This window comes from Arachis hypogaea, chromosome 13 (assembly GCF_003086295.3).
Source record: "Arachis hypogaea cultivar Tifrunner chromosome 13, arahy.Tifrunner.gnm2.J5K5, whole genome shotgun sequence".
Taxonomy (NCBI): domain Eukaryota; kingdom Viridiplantae; phylum Streptophyta; class Magnoliopsida; order Fabales; family Fabaceae; genus Arachis; species Arachis hypogaea.
In genome coordinates, this window is record NC_092048.1 from 85,364,204 (window position 1) to 85,370,368 (window position 6,165).

The 6,165-nt window shown below is 36.7% G+C and overlaps 1 non-coding gene across 1 annotated transcript; it reads right to left on the reverse strand.

Annotated features, from left to right (window-relative positions):
- Positions 1 to 5,240: 5,240 nt before the first annotated feature.
- Positions 5,241 to 5,348, reverse strand: LOC112739407 (small nucleolar RNA R71). The gene has a single exon (XR_003170344.1). It is a non-coding gene; the product is annotated as a small nucleolar RNA R71 (small nucleolar RNA).
- Between the last annotated feature and the right edge of the window lie 817 nt (positions 5,349 to 6,165).

Below are 6,165 nucleotides of genomic sequence, written 5' to 3' on the forward strand. Positions count from 1 at the left end.
AGATGTCTCTAGACTACTCAGCTGGTGGATCTATACACATGAGGAAGACGATTGAAGAGGCTCAAGAACTCATAGATACGGTTGCTAGAAATCAACATTTGTAATCTAGCAGTGAGTCCTCCATAAAAGAAGAGGCTAGGGTAGTAACTACTGATCCTAATCCTCAAGAACAGATCATTGAAATTAATCAGCAATTACTCCTTATGACAAAACAATTAGCAGAATTTAAAGAGATGCTCCAAGACAATAAAAATGCTAACAAGAATATGGAAGTGCAATTGAATCAGACAAGACAGCAGCTATCTAAACAGATAACAGAAGAATGCCAAGCTGTTCAATTAAGGAGCGGGAAGACATTGAATAAATCAGCTCAAAGTAGCAGAAAGCCAAGAAAGGAACAACTGACAGAGGATGACCAAACCACTGCCCAAAATTCCTCTGAGGACAGCAAGAGCCCAGAGAGGAATAATTCTGGCGTTCAAACGCCAGAAAAGGGTGAAAGATTGGCGTTAAACGCCCAGTGCATGCCCACTTCTGGCTTTTAAACGCCAGAAAAGGGAGAAAAGTTAGCGTTAAACGCCCATTCCCTGCCCAGTTCTGGCGTTCAAACGCCAGAAAAGGGTGGGAAGCTGGCGTTAAATGCCCATCCAGCACCCAATCCTGGCGTTCAAACGCCAATGAGGGATCAGACACCTGCAAGTGCTAATAGTAACCCCTCTAAGAAGGCTTCTCCAACCACCTCTGTAGGGAATAAACCTGTAGCAACTAATGTTGAAGAATATAAAGCCAAGATGCCTTATCCTCAGAAACTCCGCCAAGCAGAGCAAGATAAACAATTTTCCCGCTTTGTAGACTATCTCAGGACTCTTGAGATAAAGATCCCGTTTGCAGAGGCACTTGAGCAAATACCCTCTTATGCTAAGTTCATGAAAGAGATCTTAAGTCATAAGAAGGATTGAAGAGAAACTGAAAAGGTGTTTCTCACTGAAGAATGCAGTGCAGTCATTCTGAAAAGCTTACCAGAGAAGCTTCAAGATCCAGGAAGCTTTATGATACCATGCACATTAAAGGGTGCTTGCACCAAGACAGCTCTATGTGACCTTGGAGCAAGTATCAACCTAATACCTGCATCCACTATCAGAAAGCTTGGCTTGACTGAAGAGGTAAAACCAACCCGGATATGTCTTCAACTTGCTGATGGCTCCATTAAATATCTGATGAGCGGATAATTTATACACTTTTTGGCATTATTTTTAGTATGTTTTTAGTAGAATCTAGTTACTTTTAGGGATGTTTTCATTAGTTTTTATGTTAAATTCACATTTCTGGACTTTACTATGAGTTTGTGTGTTTTTCTGTGATTTCAGGTATTTTCTGGCTGAAATTGAGGGACTTGAGCAAAAATCAGATTCAGAGGTTGAAGAAGGACTACTGATGTTGTTGGATTCTGACCTCCCTGCACTCAAAATGGATTTTCTGGAGCTACAGAATTCAAAATGGCGCGTTTCCAATTGTGTTGAAAAGTAGACATCCAGGGCTTTTCAGAAATATATAATAGTCTATTCTTTCTCCAAGTTTAGACGATGCAAACTGGCGTTCAACGCCAGCTCTCTGCCCAATTCTGGCGTCCAACGCCAGAAACAAGTTACAAAGTGGAGTTCAACGCCCAAACTGGCACAAAAGCTGGCGTTCAACTCCAAGAATGACCTCTCCACGTGTAGACTTCAAGCTTAGCCCAAACACACACCAAGTGGGCCCCAGAAGTGGATTTATGCATCAATTACTTACTTCTATAAACCCTAGTAGCTAGTTTATTATAAATAGGACTTTTTACTATTGTATTTGACATCTTTGGACGCCTGGTTCTTAGATCAGAGAGGCTGGCCATTCGGCCATGCCTGAACCTTTTACTTATGTATTTTTCAACGGTAGAGTTTCTACACTCCATAGATTAAGGTGTGGAGCTCTGCTGTTCCTCAAAGATTAATGCAAAGTACTACTATTTTTCTATTCAATTCAACTTATTCCGCTTCTAAGATATTCATTCGCACTTCAACCTAAATGTGATGAATGTGACAATCATCATCATTCCCTATGAACGCGTGCCTGACAACCACTTCTGTTCTACCTTAGATTGAATGAGTATCTCTTGGATTTCTTAATCAGAATCCTCGTGGTATAAGCTAGATTGATGGCGGCATTCATGAGAGTCCGGAAAGTCTAAACCTTGTCTGTGGTATTTTGAGTAGGATTCAGGGATTGAATGACTGTGACAAGCTTCAAACTCGCGAGTGCTGGGCGTAGTGACAGACGCAAAAGGAGGGTGAATCCTATTCCAGTATGATCGAGAACCTCAGATGATTAGCCGTGCTGTGACAGAGCATTTGGACCATTTTCACAAGAGGATGGGATGTAGCCATTGACAACGGTGATGCCCTTACATAAAGCCAGCCATGGAAAGGAGTAGGATTGATTGGATGAAGGCAGCAGGAAAGCAGAGGTTCAGAGGAACGAAAGCATCTCTATGTGCTTATCTGAAATTCTCACCAATGATTTACATAAGTATTTCTATCCTTCTTTTATTATTTATTTTCGAAAACTCCATAACTATTTTATATCCGCCTGACTGAGATTTACAAGGTGACCATAGCTTGCTTCAAGCCGACAATCTCCGTGGGATCGACCCTTACTCACGTAAGGTTTATTACTTGGACGACCCAGTGCACTTGCTGGTTAGTTGTATCGAAGTTGTGACAAATTATGAATTGAGATTAGAGCACCAAGTTTTTTGGAGCCATTACCAGAGATCACAATTTCGTGCACCAAGTTTTTGGCGCCGTTGCCGGGGATTGTTCGAGTTTGGACAACTGACGGTTCATCTTGTTGCTCAGATTGGGTAACTTTCTTTTCGTTTTCTTTTCAAAAAGTTTTCAAAAATTTTTCAAAAAAAATCTTTCAAAAATTTCTCTTTTGTTTTCAAAAAAAAATTTTAAAATAAAAATGTTTTCAAAAAAATATATTTTTTTTCTTCATAATTTTTAAGAATGAATTCTTGTGTTTCATGAAGCATGTTGAAGCCTGGCTGGCTGTAGGGAATGTCAGGCATGTCATGTCTGAGTTACATACTAAAGCTTGGCTGGCTATTAAGCCATGCCTAACCCTTTGATTGGAGCTTTAAACTAAAGAGCATAAGATTCCTAGAATTCATATTAAAAATTTTAGAAGCCTTATTTTTTTCTTTTTCAAAATGATTTTCGAAAAAATTAAAAGAAAATACAAAAGAATCATAAAATCATAAAAATCAAAAATAGTTCATGTTTCTTGTTTGAGTCTTGAGTCAGATTTAAAGTTTGGTGTCAATTGCATATTCATCTTGCATTTTTCGAAAATTCATGCATTCATAGTGTTCTTCATGATCTTCAAGTTGTTCTTGGTAAGTCTTCTTGTTTGATCTTGATATTTTCATGTTTTGTGTCTTTTCTTGTTTTTCATGTGCATTTTTGCATCCATAGAGTCTAAACATGAAAGATTTCTAAGTTTGGTGTCTTGCATGTTTTCTTTGCATATAAAAGTTTTCAAAAATAAGTTCTTGATGTTCATCTTGACATTCATAGTGTTCTTGGTGTTCATCTTGACATTCATAGCATTCTTGCATGCATTCATTGTTTTGATCCAAAATTTTCATGCATTGCATCATTTTCATGTTTCTCTCTCTCATCATAAAAATTCAAAAATAAAAAAATATATCTTCCCCTTTTTCTCTCTTAAAATTTCGAAAATTAGATTTGACTTTTTCAAAAATTTTTAAAATCTAGTTGTTCTTATTAGTCAAATCAAATTTTTAATTTAAGAATCTTATCTTTTTCAAAATCTTTTTCATTTTTCTTAGTTATTTTCAAAAATTCTAAAAATATTTTTCAAAAATCTTTTTCTTATTGTTTGAAAATCTTTTTTCATATTTTTCGAAAATAACATCATCAATTAATGTTTTGATTCAAAAATTTCAAGTTTGTTACTTGCTTGTTAAGAAAGATTCAAACTTTAAGTTCTAGAATCATACCTTGTGATTTCTTGTGAATCAAATCATTAATTGTTATTTTAAAAAAAAATTCAAATCTTTTTCAAAACTAATTCCAATCATATATTTTCAAAAATATCTTCTTATCTTATCTTTTTCTAAATCATATCTTTTTCAAAAATTTGATTTTAAAATATCCTTTCTAACTTCTTATCTTCTTATCTTTTCAAAATTGATTTTCAAATTTGTTTCAACTAACCAACTAACTTTTTGTTTGTTTCTTATCTTTTTCAAAACTACCTAACTAACTCTCTCTCTCTAATTTTCGAAAATATCTTCCCTCTTTTTCAAAAATTCTTTTTAATTAACTAATTATTTTAATTTTTGATTTTAATTTTCGAAAAATTACTAACCTTTTTCAAAAACTATTTTCGAAAATCGCTAACTCTTTTTCAAAATTTATTTTCGAAATTTTCCCTTTCTCATCTTATTCTATTTATTTATTCATCCACTAACATCTCCTCCTCACATCACTCACCAAAAATCCGAACTCCCTCTCTCTCTCTGAGTTCAGATTTTCTTCTTCTTTTCTTCTACTCACACAAGGACCTCTATACTGTGGTATAAAGGATCCCTATTATTATTATTATTATTATTATTATTATTTCTGTGCCCTCTTCTTTGTCATATGAGCAGGAGAAAGGACAAGAATATTCTTGTTGAAGCAGATCCAGAACCTGAAAGGACTCTGAAGAGGAAACTAAAAGAAGCTAAATTACAACAATCCAGAGATAATCTTTCAGAAATTTTCGAACAAGAAGAGGAGATGGCAGCCGAAAATAATAATAATGCAAGGAGGATGCTTGGTGACTTTACTACACCAAATTCCAATTTACATGGAAGAAGCATCTCCATTCCTGCTATTGGAGCAAACAATTTTGAGCTGAAACCTCAGCTAGTTTCTCTGATGCAGCAGAACTGCAAGTTTCATGGACTTCCATCTGAAGATCCTTTTCAGTTCTTAACTGAATTCTTGCAGATCTGTGATACTGTTAAGACTAATGGAGTAGATCCTAAAGTCTACAGGCTCATGCTTTTCCCTTTTGCTGTAAGAGACAGAGCTAGAGTGTGGTTGGACTCTCAACCCAAAGACAGCCTGAACTCTTGGGATAAGCTGGTCACGGCTTTCTTAGCCAAGTTCTTTCCTCCTCAAAATCTGAGCAAGCTTAGAGTGGATGTTCAAACCTTCAGACAGAAAGAAGGTGAATCCCTCTATGAAGCTTGGGAAAGATACAAGCAGCTGACCAAAAAGTGTCCTTCTGACATGCTTTCAGAATGGACCATCCTGGATATATTCTATGATGGTTTATCTGAGCTATCAAAGATGTCATTGGATACTTCTGCAGGTGGATCCATTCACCTAAAGAAAACGCCTGCAGAAGCTCAAGAACTCATTGACATGGTTGCTAATAACCAGTTCATGTACACTTCTGAGAGGAATCCTGTGAGTAATGGGACGCCTATGAAGAAGGGAGTTCTTGAAATTGATACTCTGAATGCCATATTGGCTCAGAACAAAATATTGACTCAGCAAGTCAATATGATTTCTCAGAGTCTGAATGGAATGCAAGCTGCATCCAACAGTACTCAAGAGGCATCTTCTGAAGAAGAAGCTTATGATCCTGAGAACCCTACAATAGCAGAGGTGAATTACTTAGGTGAACCTTATGGAAACACCTATAATCCATCATGGAGAAATCATCCAAATCTCTCATGGACGGATCAACAAAAGCCTCAACAGGGCTTTAATAATGGTGGAAGATACAGGTTTAGCAATAGCAAGCCTTTTCCATCATCCACTCAGCAACAGACAGAGAACTCTGAACAAAATACCTCTAAATTAGCAAACTTAGTCTCTGATCTATCTAAGGCCACTGTAAGTTTCATAAATGAAACAAGATCTTCCATTAGAAATTTAGAAGCACAAGTGGGCCAGCTGAGTAAAAGGATCACTGAAATCCCTCCTAGTACTCTCCCAAGCAATACAGAAGAAAATCCAAAAGGAGAGTGCAAGGCCATTGAATTAATCACCATGGCCGAACCTGTAAGGGAAAGAGAGGACGTGAATCCCAAGGAGGAAGACCTCC